The sequence below is a fragment of the Microcebus murinus genome, chromosome 1 (genome assembly GCF_040939455.1).
Source record: "Microcebus murinus isolate Inina chromosome 1, M.murinus_Inina_mat1.0, whole genome shotgun sequence".
Taxonomy (NCBI): Eukaryota; Metazoa; Chordata; class Mammalia; order Primates; family Cheirogaleidae; genus Microcebus; species Microcebus murinus.
Genome location: NC_134104.1, coordinates 155,180,945 through 155,193,952, shown reverse-complemented (window position 1 = coordinate 155,193,952; position 13,008 = coordinate 155,180,945). Strand labels below are relative to the sequence as shown.

Genomic DNA, 13,008 nt, shown 5'->3' with positions numbered 1-13,008 from the left:
GGAGTCTTCGTATACTACTGATGGGAATGTAAAATGGGCCACTTTGGAAAACAGCCTGGCAATTCTTTTTTTTTTTTTTTTGAGACAGAGTCTCACTTTGATGCCCAGGCTAGAGTGAGTGCCGTGGTGTCAGCCTAGCTCACAGCAACCTCAAACTCCTGGGCTCAAGCGATCCTGCTGCCTCAGCCTCCCGAGTAGCTGGGACTACAGGCATGTGCCACCATGCCCGGCTAATTTTTTCTATATATATTAGTTGGCCAATTAATTTCTTTCTATTTATAATAGAGACGGGGTCTCACTGTTGCTCAGGCTGGTTTCGAACTCCTGACTTCGAGCAATCCGCCTGCCTCGGCCTCCCAGAGTGCTAGGATTACAGGCGTGAGCCACCACGCCCGGCCCAGCCTGGCAGTTCTTTAAGTGGTTTAACATAGAGTTACCATATGATCCAGCAGCCCCTCTCCTAGTTATCTACCCAAGATACATGAAAATAAATACCACACAAAAACTTGTGCATGAATGTTTATAGCATTATTTATAATAGTATTTATTATAGCATTATTTATAATAGCCAAAGAATGAGGCAACTCAAATCTCCATCAATTGATGGATAAATAAAATGTGGTATATACATACAGCAGAACATTATTCTACAATAAAAAGGAATGAAGTACTGATACATGCCACAACATGAATGAACCTCAAAAACATTATGTTAAGTTAAAGAAGTCAGGCACAAAAGTCTACATTTATATGACATATCCAGAATAGGCAATTCTATAGAGACAGAAAGTAGATTAGTGGTTGCTTAGGGATGGGGGTGGTTGGGGGATAGGGAAATGATAGCAAAAGGGTATGGGATTTCCTGAGGTGGTTAGAGCACCAAATCATAACCACCTGACTATGAGGGAACTTCGAGGTGGTGAAAATGTTCTAAAATTATGGCGATGGTTGCACATACCTGTGGATATATTAAAAACCATTGAATTGCACATTTTAATGGGTGAGTTGTATGATGTATCATCTCAATAAAGCTGTTATTTAAAAACTTATTTAAGTAATATATATTCGTTAGTAAAAAATATGAGTAGACAAGAAGAAATAAAAATAAAGGCTCATCTGTAACTTTATTGTTTTAGTGTGTAATCAGACTTCTTTTCCTATGTCATAACTTTTACAAAAATGGGATTGTGCTGTACATTCTGATTTGGACTGTTTTGTAGTTAGCAATATATTATAAACATCTGTGTTGATAAAGGTGCATTCACCTCAGAGGCCAGTTGGCAGTGAATGAGAGAAGCAGGAGTGAGGAGTGGGAACCAGGGTGAGCTAGAGAGCACAGACTCTATCTAAAAGGTCAGTGTTGCTTAGTTTAAGACAATTTTTTGTGTTACTAGATCCTGTGATTTTAAAAAGAAAACCAGAAATTTGGATTTTAATGTGAAATTTCCTGATTTTTAAAAATTAAAAAATATTTTTGAGACAAGGTCCCACCATGTTGTCCAGGCTGGTCTTGAATTCCTGGGCTCAAGTGATCCTCCCACCTCAGCCTCCTGAGTTGCTGGGACTATAGGCATGTGCCTTTAAGCCTGGCTAATTTTTTAAATTTTTTGGAGACAGGGGTCTTACTATTTTGCCCAGGCTGGTCTCAGACTCCTGACCTCAAGCAATCCTCCACCTTGGCCTACCAGAGTATTAGGATTACTAGGATGAGCCACCACACCCAGCCTTTTTGTTGATTTTAATGCTTAAACTGGCCCCTAAATTTAGTGTTGAAGTGTTGTCTGGTGTACTAAGCACAAGAAGGCTATATGATGTGTCTTAGAAAATAGGTGTGTTAGGTAAGTTTTGTTCAGGCATGAGTTGTAGTGGTATTGGCTGTGAGTTCAGTGTTAATAAATCAGTAATATATATTAAATAAGATATCTTTAATTTTTATTTTTTGAGGTGGAGTCTCGCTCTGTCACTTGGGCCAGAGAGCCCTGGCATCAGCCTAGCTCACAGCAACCTCAAACTCCTGGGCTCAAGCAATCCTGCCTCAGCCTTCCGAGTAGCTGGGACTATAGGCATGTGCTACCATGCCTGGCTAATTTTTTCTATATTTTTAGTTTTCCAATTGATTTCTTTCTATTTTTAGTAGAGACAGGGTCTCGCTGTTGCCCAGACTGGTTTGGAACTCCTGACCTTGAGCGATCCTCCCGCCATGGCCTCCCAGAGTGCTAGGATTACAGGTGTGAACCACCATGCCCAGCCCTGTTGAGCAAATCTTGTGGCTAGCTTGTGGCCCTTATTGAAATACTGGCCCATGTGGCTGCAGAGAGCCTGCATCTTGGAGCTGTTTGTAAACTGTCTTGGTAAATGAAGTTTCTATGGTAAAAATCTTTATCAAGAATCTGAGAAAAAGAAAAAAAAAAAAAAAAGAATCTGAGGCCAGGCGTGGTGGCTCACACCTGTAATCCAAGCACTCTGGGAGGCCGAGGCAGGAAGATTGCTTGAGCTCAGTAGTTCAAGACCAGCCTGAGCAAGAGTGAGACCCCATCTCTATTAAAAACATAAAAAATTAGCTGGGCATGGTGACACATGCCTGTAGTCCCAGCTACTCAGGAGGCTGAGGCAGGAGGATCGCTTGAGCCCAGGAGTTTGAGTTTGCTGTGAGCTAGGCTTATGCCATGGCATTCTAGCCCAGGCAACAGACTGAGACTCTGTGTCAAAAAAAAAAAAGAGAGAAGAATATGAGGGTTTATAAGAAAACACCAGCAAAGTATCATGAGATAACATGAGTTCCTTTTAGGTAAAATCACTTAGGGGTGATAAAAACAAATCAAAACCACCTCTCCTTTAAGAATTTTATCTTTTAAAGTATAAAACTATAGAGTCATACCTATTGAATAGAGCAGGTAAGTTTTCTAGTCTTCATACAACCTGAAATTAGGCTAAAATCCTTTATTAGAGAATGTTTAGATAATTGGTTTTGTAATTTGTTCATTTGACTTAGTAAACGCCAGCCATAAAAGCCAGCCAAGGGACTTTGCTTCTCCTCTCTGCTCATTTGGAGCCCTTTGGGAGTAGTAGTATTTTTTGGTTCTTGCAACCAATCTGATTGCTGTGTCCGCTGAAGATTATGTGAGTGGCCCTTGGTATACTGGCAGTGTTTGCTGCACTTTATTCTCATATCAATAATTTTGTTTTCATATATTATTACTTCAGTTTTTCCTTGTAAAAAAATTGGAATTTGTCTTAAATATCGTTAGTGGAGCCTCACAGAAGCCTTGTATCTTCTGGATTATAGCATTGTCCTGGTGGCTGAAGGACCAAACTTATGCCAATAAGTTTGCTTCCCTGCCAGTGGAGAGCATTGGAGAGGGTGGTAGACAGTCTCTTTTGAGTTGGCTTATAAGTTAGTTTTTTCTTTTTTTTTGAGACAGTCTCACTCTGTTGCTCTAGGTAGAGTTCAGTCGTGTCATCATAGCTCACTGCAACCTCCAACTTCTGGGCTCAAGCAGTCCTCCTACCTCAGCCTCCTTAGTAGTTACAGGCGCGTGCCACCATGCCCGGCTAATTTTTTCTATATTTGGTAAAGATGAAGTCTTGCTCTTGCTGAGGCTGGTCTTGAACTCCTGACCTCAAACTCCTTCCACCTCGGCCTCCCAGAGTCATAGGATTACAGGTGTGAGTCGTCACACCAGGCCTATAAGTTAGTTTTATATTGCAAGTAACCACTACTGGATTTAGATGGGTTTTTTCCTCTTATTTATTGCCTAAGCAAAAATTTTTAACCTCTCTTAGAACATTTTCTTCTGACCATGGACATTGATGGTAGTTGTCAGCACTCAGTATTTACTGAGTATTACAAAATTATATTAGCACCCTTGAAAACACTGGACCTATAATGTAAAGGATACCATTCTTTCTATAGGTGGGATAAGTTAACAATCTTAGACATTTTTTAGAATCTAGGGACTTTGGCAATTGTATTCAGGTTTTAGGTGATGACCAAAGTTGTACAGAGAGAGTAAATTATTAATATGAACACTTTCTTAAGGATACACTGTAGGTTAACTGCAGGCTTGGTTTGAAACTGGCATCCTGACCATTCATTCTTCTCCCTGTGGCCTTGGTTCCCTGTAGTGTGAGGGAGCATGGAGAGTGTTGTCTCCAGTGTCTGAAAGATTTCCCACATCATTTTGCAAAGGCATAAAACTGTCTGAGGAAATCATCCTACAAGTGTACTATCAAGAGTGCTAACTTCACTCAGCTCTGTGCTGAATGATGCTTGCCTCTTCACACTAGACTGAAAAGACATCTTGGTGTTCTCATAGGAACTAGGCAAGGAATGTGAATGCTGATCATTTTAGTACATATTTTCTAGCTGTGCCACCTTAAGTGAGTCAGCTGACTTCTCTTTCTACTACTTGGAATATTGGACTCATTTTACCTACTTTTCCTGCCTCACAGAGTTGATCAGATAGAAGAGAAGAGAAGCTTGTCAGGTGGTTAACACGTGTCTTGCTTTAGTTTTTGAAAACTATTTTGGGAATGGTTTGGTTTGACTGTTATAGTCTTACCTGCTCCAATCTGCTCCACACTGTAGCCAGTGCAAATCTGAGCTCTTGACCTTCTGTTAAAGCTCTTCAGTGACTTCCTAGTCCTCTCAGGGTCAGGACTCCTGATTCTGGTAGTTGAGGCAGGCACTTCACCATCTGGCGTTTATCAATCTCTCTAAATGTGTCTCTTGACCCTTCAGCTTTAGATGTTTCAGGTGATGATCACTCTCTTCTCTCCCCTATTTGCATGGGCAAATAAGAGCCTTTGCCCATGCTCTTATTTTTGCTGTCTGTTTTTCCCCTCTTTCAGATCTTGTGTTAGATTCCATACCCTTTAAGAAGCCTTTCCTGACCCTCGTCGTCCTTTTTGGTTGATGGCCACTCCTGATACAGAATACCTTGTTAATTGTACCATTTGCGAGATACTTGAATAAAATTGCTTATTTATCTCTCATCTCTACTTGCCTTCCACCCTGACTTCAGTTCTCTAAAGGCAGAAACTGTGTTCCTCTTATTAGTACAATATTTGTTCTACAGGGTCTCTTATTATTGTGGACACTCAATATGTATTTGATTATATAAAAGCTTGTTTTTTTTTTTTTTTTTGCAGATTTTATTCTAATGGTCCCTGATTGATTTGGAGAATTATAGTTGCTGTTTGGACAAAAATTGGTTTGGTGGTGAGTAATTTAAAACTTATTTATAAACATTTCTCTTCAACGAGAAGATGTTTTGTGGGTCAGGGCTAAGCAGCACACTAGATATTTCAGGCAAGCACAGGATGTACATAGGCTGTTTTGGTTCACTGTTTTTGGTATTCTTCATGGAGACACTGCTACAGAAATGAAAATGAGTTCATTAGTATAGAAAATACAGGCCGGGCGCGGTGGCTCACGCCTGTAATCCTAGCTCTCTGGGAGGCCGAGGCGGGCAGATTGCTCGAGGTCAGGAGTTCTAAACCAGCCTGAGCAAGAGCGAGACCCCGTCTCTACTATAAATAGAAAGAAATTAATTGGCCAACTAATATATATACAAAAAATTAGCCGGGCATGGTGGCGAATGCCTGTAGTCCCAGCTACTCGGGAGGCTGAGGCAGGAGGATTGCTTGAGCCAGGAGTTTGAGGTTGCTGTGAGCTAGGCTGACGCCATGGCACTCACTCTAGCCTGGGCAACAAAGCGAGACTCTGTCTCAGAAAAAAAAAAGAAAATACAGTGAATTTTTTTTTTTTTGAGACAGAGTCTCACTCTGTTGCCCAGGCTAGAGTGCCATGGTGTCATCCTAGCTCACAGCAACCTCAGACTCCTGGTCTCAAGTGATCCTCCTGCCTCAGACTCCCAAGTAGCTGGGATTATAGGCATGTGCCACCATGCCCAGCTAATTTTTTCTATATATTTTTAGTTGGCCAATTAATTTCTTTCTATTTTTAGTAGAGACAGGGTCTCACTCTTGCTCAGGCTGGTCTGGAACTCCTGAGCTCAAACGATCCTCCCGCCTTGGCCTCCCAAAGTGCTAGGATCACAGGTGTGAGCCACCGTGCCCGGCCTATAGTAAATGTTAAGTTTCTTGTCTGGGTGCAGTGGCTCACGCCTATAATCCCAGCAGTTTGGGCGGCTGAGGCAAGAGGATTACTTGAGGCAGGAGTTTGAGAGCAGCCTGAACAACATATTGAGACTCTGTCTAGAAAAAAAAAATATTAGCTGAGTATGGTGGCATGTGCTTAGAGTTGGAGGCTTCAGTGAACTATGGTTGAACTACTGCACTCCAGCCTGGGTGATAGAGTGAGATTGTTCTCTAAAAAAGAAAGTATCTTCTCTGTTTGGGAAGATATATTATAAAATATTAGTATGTGGTTGTATTAGGTATTTCACAAGTATCTCCAAAGAATGTGCTGACTTTGGCCTCAGGGAGCCAAACGTTAAGTTTGAGTAACTTTGTGAAGCAGAGTGTACCAGGCCTCTTGGACCTTAAGCATGTTAACTTGGCTGTTTACGCTATTTTCATTGATAGAATTGGGATTATATAAAGAATTATAACAGAAACTGAAGTAATGAGGGATTAGCTAGTCAGAAGTAACTCTCAAAAATATAGGAAGACTATATAAAGGAGCAGCTACTACCCCTGGGGCTGATTACAGAGTGCTCAAGGAAGACACCTTCCCAGGGCTGAGATTTATACTTTGTTGGAGGGGAGAGCATGGCCATGCCAAACTAGATAGCAAAAAAAGTAATTGTTACACCATGCTGGCACAACATGCTGGAAATCAACCTTCCAGAACTTGCTGGAAATCTCTCTGGGATGGTGGAGAAAGCCATTTACAAGATGTTTTGCTGAGGGCACTCTGCCATGAAACTGCTTGAGTGAGGTGTCAGAGAAAGCCAGGCCACTGTGAGAGTTAGTTAGCAATGTCTGGACACCAGGGGAGCTGACTGGGTAGTGGGGACCTGGTGAGAGGAGCATAATGGGAACTAGAAAGAAAAGCTTCTTCCTTTTTTTTTTCTTTTTGAGACAGTCTTACTCTGTTGCCTGAGCTAGAGTGCTGTAGTGTCAGCCTAGCTCACAGCAACCTCAAACTCCTGGCCTCAAGCAATCCTACTGCCTCAGACTCCCGAGTAGCTGGGACTACAGGCATGCACCACCATGCCTGGCTAATTTTTTTCTATATATATTTTAGTTGGCCAATTAATTTCTTTCTATTTTTAGTAGAGACAGGGTCTTGACCTGCTCAGGCTGGTTTTGAACTCCTGACCTTGAGCAATCCTCCCACCTCAGCCTCCCAGAGTGCTAGGATTACAGGCGTGAGCTACCTGGCCTGGCCGAACGCTTCTTCCTTTTGCACTGTTTCTCCAGTATCCACTACTGAAAAAGCTTAACATCAGCTGGCAAAGGAAAAATATTTAACGGGCTTGTCTCCATTTTTGCAGAGCGGGCAATGAAAGATGGTTTTGGTGTTAAGAGGCAATACATTGATAACTGGCAAACTGCTGTTAGAGTTATGTGAATAACTTAATAAGCATTTTTTTCAACAGGATACTCTTGGTTATTACCACCTCATGTTTTAAATTTGTTTTCTTTAATATAGGGTTTGATTTAAACTACCATTTTGTTCTAGCCAAAGATAACCTCTGCTCTGATTTTTTTCATGGTAGATCAGTTTGGCTAGTTCTGAAACTTTGTATAAATGGAATCATACTGCATACTTGTATAAGGCTTCTTTCACACAGTGTAATGTTTTAATTTATCCATGCTGTTTCTTTATCAGTTTAAAATAAAAAGGATTTTATTGTTATGTCATATTTCATTCATGAACACTACAATTTGTGATGTATATCTGGGCTGTTTCCTGTGTTTGCCTTATGAGTAAATCATCTCTGAATTTTTTTGTACAAGTTTTGATTTCTCTTGAGGGGAGTAGAATTGCTGGATCATAGGATAATTATATGTCTAGTTTTATAAGAAACTAACGTCTTTTTCAAAATGGTTGTACCATTTTTCTACTGCCATCAACCTCAGCAGCATTTAGTATATTATCAGTGTTTTTACTTAACCACTTTTTTTTTTTTTTGAGACAGAGTCTCGCTTTCTTGCCCAGGCTAGAGTGAGTGCCGTGGCGTCAGCCTAGCTCACAGCAACCTCAAACTCCTGGGCTCAAGCAATCCTGCTGCCTCAGCCTCCCGAGTAGCTGGGACTACAGGCATGTGCCACCATGCCCGGCTAATTTTATATATATATTAGTTGGCCAATTAATTTCTTTCTATTTATAGTAGAGACGGGGTCTCGCTCTTGCTCAGGCTGGTTTTGAACTCCTGACCTCGAGCAATCCGCCCGCCTCAGCCTCCCAGAGTGCTAGGATTTTTTTTTTTTTTTTGAGACTGAGTCTCACTCTGTTGCCCTAGAGAGCTATGGCATAATATAGCACACTGCAACCTCAAACTCCTGGGCTCAAGAAATCCTCCTGCCTTGCCTCCCAGAGTGGTAGGATTATAGGCATGAACCACTGTGTATGGCCCTTATGGTGGTTTTAATTTTCATTTACCTGAAAGTTAATGATGTTGTTGAGCACTTTTCCCTGTACTTAATGGTCTTTGTATGGTTTCCTTTGTGAAGTATTTTATTAAAATATTTTGACCATTTAAAAAAATTCATTTTTTTCTTTTTTTAAAAATTTTAATTTTAGGCCGGGCGCGGTGGCTCACGCCTGTAATCCTAGCACTCTGGGAGGCCGAGGCGGGCGGATTGCTCAAGGTCAGGAGTTCAAAACCAGCCTGAGCGAGACCCCGTCTCTACCATAAAAATAGAAAGAAATTAATTGGCCAACTAATATATATAATATAAAATCAGCCGGGCATGGTGGCTCGTGCCTGTAGTCCCAGCTACTCGGGAGGCTGAGGCAGGAGGATTGCTTGAGCCCAGGAGTCTGAGGTTGCTGTGAGCGAGGCTGACGCCACGGCACTCACTCTAGCCTGGGCAAGAAAGCGAGACTCTGTCTCAAAAAAAAAAAAAAAAAAAAAAAAAAAAATTTTAATTTTAAAGACAGAATCTTGCTATGTTACCCAGGCTGAACTCAAACTCCTGGGCTCAAGTGATATTCCTGCCTCAATTTTCTGAGTAGCTGGGATTATAGGCATGCACCCAGGTGCCTGGTGGTTTTTTTGTTTTTTAATTACTGAGTTTTAGGAGCTGTTTATATATTTTGGATACCATTCAGGTATATGTTTTGTGAATATTTTCTTTCAGTCCATGGTGCTTGCCTATTTATTTTCTTACTGGTGTGTTTTTTAAGATCAGACGTTTTTATTTATTTATTTTTGAGACATGGTCTGGTCTCTGTTGGCCCCCGCTGGAGTGCAGTGGCGTCATCTTAGCTCATTGCAACCTCAAACTCCTGGGCTCAAGTGATCCTCCTGCATCAGCCTCATCAGTAGCTGGGACTACAGGCACGCGCCACCACACCCAGCTAATTTTTCTATTTTTTGTAGAGACGGCGTCTCAAAGACTCTTTTTTTTTTGAGACAAAGTCTCGCTTTGTTGCCCAGGCTAGAGTGAGTGCTGTGGCGTCAGCCTAACTTACAGCAACCTCAAACTCCTGGCCTCAAGCAATCCTACTGCCTCAGCCTCCTGAGTGGCTGGGACTACAGGCATGTGCCACCATGCCCAGCTAATTTTTTCTATATATATCAGTTGGCCAATTAATTTCTTTCTATTTATAGTAGAGACGGGGTCTTGCTCTTGCTCAGGCTGGTTTGAAACTCCTGACCTTGAGCAATCCTCCTGTCTCAGCCTCCCAGAGTGCTAGGAACAGGCCTGAGCCACCGCACCAGGCCTCAAAGACTCTTGCCCAGGCTGGTCTTGAATTCCTGACCCCAAGTAGTCCTCCTGCCTTGACTTCCCAAAGTACTAGGATTATAGGTGTGAGCCACCAAGCCTGCCCAGATGTTTTTAATTTTGATGAAGTCTGATTTATCAATATTTTTTTTTTTACTTTTTAAAATTTCAGCATATTATGGGTGTACAAATGTTAAGGTTACGTATATTGCCCATGCCTCCCCTCCCCCCTCGAGTCAGAGCTTCAAGCGTGACCATCCCCCAGATGGTGCACATTTCACTCATTATACCCATCCCCTCCTTTTTCCTCCCACCTCCCTGACACTTGATAAATGTTATTCCTATATGTTCACTTAGATGTTGATCAGTTAATACCAATTTGCTGGTGAGTACATGTGGTGCTTGTTTTTCCATTCGTGGGATACTTCGCTTAATAGAATGGGTTCCAGCTCTATCCAGGAAAATACAAGAGGTGCTATATCACCATTGTTTCTTAAAGCTGAATAGTACTCCATGGTATACATATACCACATTTTATTAAACCACTCATGTACTGATGGGCACTTCAGTTGTTTCCACAACTTTGCAATTGTGAATTGTGCTGCTATAAACATTCGAGTGCAGGTGTCTTTTTTATAGAGTGTCATTTGATTTTTTGGGTAGATGCCCAGTAGTGGGATTGCTGGATCAAATGTTAGATCTACTCGTATTGCTTTCAGGTATCTCCATATTGCTTTCCACAGAGGTTGGACTAGTTTGCAATCCCAATCAATATTTTCTTGTATGGTTTGCTTTTTGTGTCCTGTCTGAGGAATCTTTGCCTACCTCTAAGTCTTGGAGATTTCTAGCAAGTCTTGGTCAGGTAATGTGAATTATATAACTTTATTTTTTATGTTTTCACCTAGAAGTTTTATAGTTTTGGCTTTTTACATTTAGATCTCTGATCTGCCTTACATTAATTTTTGTGTATTGTGTGAGATTGGGGTTGAGGTTCATTTTTTTCCCCCACATGGGTATCTGGTTGTTACAGTACCAGCAACATTTGTTGAAAAGACTTCTGTATTTGTTATCTATTGCTGTGCAACAAATTACTCTAAGAATTAGCAGTTTAAAACAGCAACATTTATTACCTCGATTTCTGAGGGTTAGGAATTCAAGAGCAGCTTGTCTGGGTGGTTCTGGCTCACAGTCTCTCATGAAGGTGCAGTTAAGATGTCTCCTGGGGGCAGGGCACAGTGGCTTGTGCCTGTAATCCTAGCACTGTGGGAGGCCTAGGCAGGAGGATCATTTGAGCTCAGGAGTTCAAGACCAGCCTGAGCAAGAGTGAGACCCATCTCTACTAAAAATAGAAAGAAATTAATTGGCCAACTAAAAATATATAGAAAAAATTAGCTGGGCATGGTGGCGCATGCCTGTAGTCCCAGCTACTTGGGTGGCTGGGGCAGAAGGATTGCTTGAGCCCAGGAGTTTGATGTTGCTGTGAACTAGGATGGATGCCACCACACTCTAGCCAGTGCAACAGAATGAGACTCTGCCAAAAAAAAAAAAAAAAAAAAAAGAAGGATTGCTTGAGCCCAGAAGTTTGGTATTGCTGTGAGCTAGGCTAACGCCATGGCACTCTAGCCTGGGCAGAGTGAGACTCTGTCTCAAAAAAAAAAAAAAAAAAAAAAAAAAAGATGTCTCCTGGGGCTGCAATCACCTGAAGGCTTGTCTGGGGCTAGAGGATCTGTTTCCAAGATAATTTACTCACATATCTATTGACAGGAGGCCTCAGTTCCTTATGATATATGCCTCTGCATATGGCTCTTTTTTTTTTTTTTTTTTTTTTTTTTTTGAGACAGGGTCTCACTTTGTTGTCCAGGCTGGGGTGCAGTGGCATCACATAGCTCATTGTAACCTCAAACTTCTGGGGTCAAGGGATCCTCCTGTCTCAGCATATTGAGCAGCTGAGGCTACTGGAGCGCTCCACCATGCCCGGCTAATGTTAATTTTTTTTTTTTTTTGTAGAGACGCTGTCTTGCTCTTGCTCAGGCTGGTCTTGAACTGTTGAGCTCAAGCAATCCTCCTAACTCGGCCTCCCAGAGTGCTAGAATTACAGGTGTGAGCCACCACAACTGGCCATCCGTTGTTTTGCTTTTAATGCCTGTGGGATCTGTATTGAGATCCCCTTTTTCATTCCTAATAGTGGTAATTTTTGTCTTCTTTTTTTTATTGATCACTTTTTTTGAGGGTTTATCAATTTTATTGATTGTTTTCCATAAGACTTTTGGCCTTATTAATTTTCTCTTGTTTTTTCTGTTTTACTGAGTTTTGCTTATATCTTTATTATTTTCTTTCTTCTACTTACTTTGGGTTACTTTGTAAGGAGAACCTTAGGTCATTAATTTTATATGTCTTATACTTCTAAAGCTTTAAAACTTTAGCATTGCTTTAGCTGCATCAGTATAGTATGCACATTTAAAATATTCTCTCATTCATTACCTGTCTCTGAGAAGTAGATAAGTAGTCTCAAGTATAATTTATTGACAGGGAAAATAGGTGAATTGGGATACCAAAGGGTACGCAACTTGTTAATTGTGGAATGTCTGCTTGCTTCCAGGTTAGTTCCACTCTCTATTTTTTTTCACGATGTTTCTGACTCCCAGAATTCTGAGAGCTCTACATGTTCAGGCTGTTTAATTCTTTTTTTTTTTTTTTTTTTTTTTTGAGACAGAGTTTCACTCTTGCTGCCCTGGCAAGAGTGCTGTGGTGTCAGCCTAGCTCACAGTAACCTCAAACTCCTGGGCCCAAGCAATCCTCCTGCCTCAGCCTCCCAAGTAGCTGAGACTACAGGCATGCGCCATTATGCCCGGCTAATTTTTTCTATATATTTTTAGTTGGCCAATTAATTTCTTTCTATTTTTAGTAGAGAAGGATCTCGCTCTTGCTCAGGCTGGTCTGGAACTCCTGAGCTCAAACAATCTGCCCGCCTTGGCCTCCCAGAGTGTTAGGATTACAGGCGTGAGCCACCGGCCTGGCTTGTTTAATTCATTATGTCACATGAAAGTCAGGAAAAGAAGCTGTGAGAGCAGAGAGGTTTGGAACCTGCTCTTAAGGGAATTACATATCTTTGAAGCCATCATTCAACTTTTCTAAGTTGGGACG

General features: G+C 41.4%; 1 protein-coding gene across 4 annotated transcripts in view; it reads left to right on the top strand.

Annotated features, from left to right (window-relative positions):
* IP6K1 (inositol hexakisphosphate kinase 1) overlaps nucleotides 1–13,008 on the top strand; it is a 62,696-nt gene that overhangs the window by 5,366 nt on the left and 44,322 nt on the right. For 2 of the 4 annotated variants that reach the window (XM_012771306.2, XM_076007755.1), the window contains exon 2: nucleotides 5,152–5,221. The exons of 1 other annotated variant lie outside the window; for it this stretch is intronic. The gene's annotated coding sequence lies outside the window, so the exon portion shown is untranslated. Of the gene's footprint in view, nucleotides 1–5,151; nucleotides 5,222–11,871; nucleotides 11,963–13,008 lie in introns of all 4 variants that reach the window. One more of the 4 variants, XM_076007760.1, reaches the window with a different exon arrangement.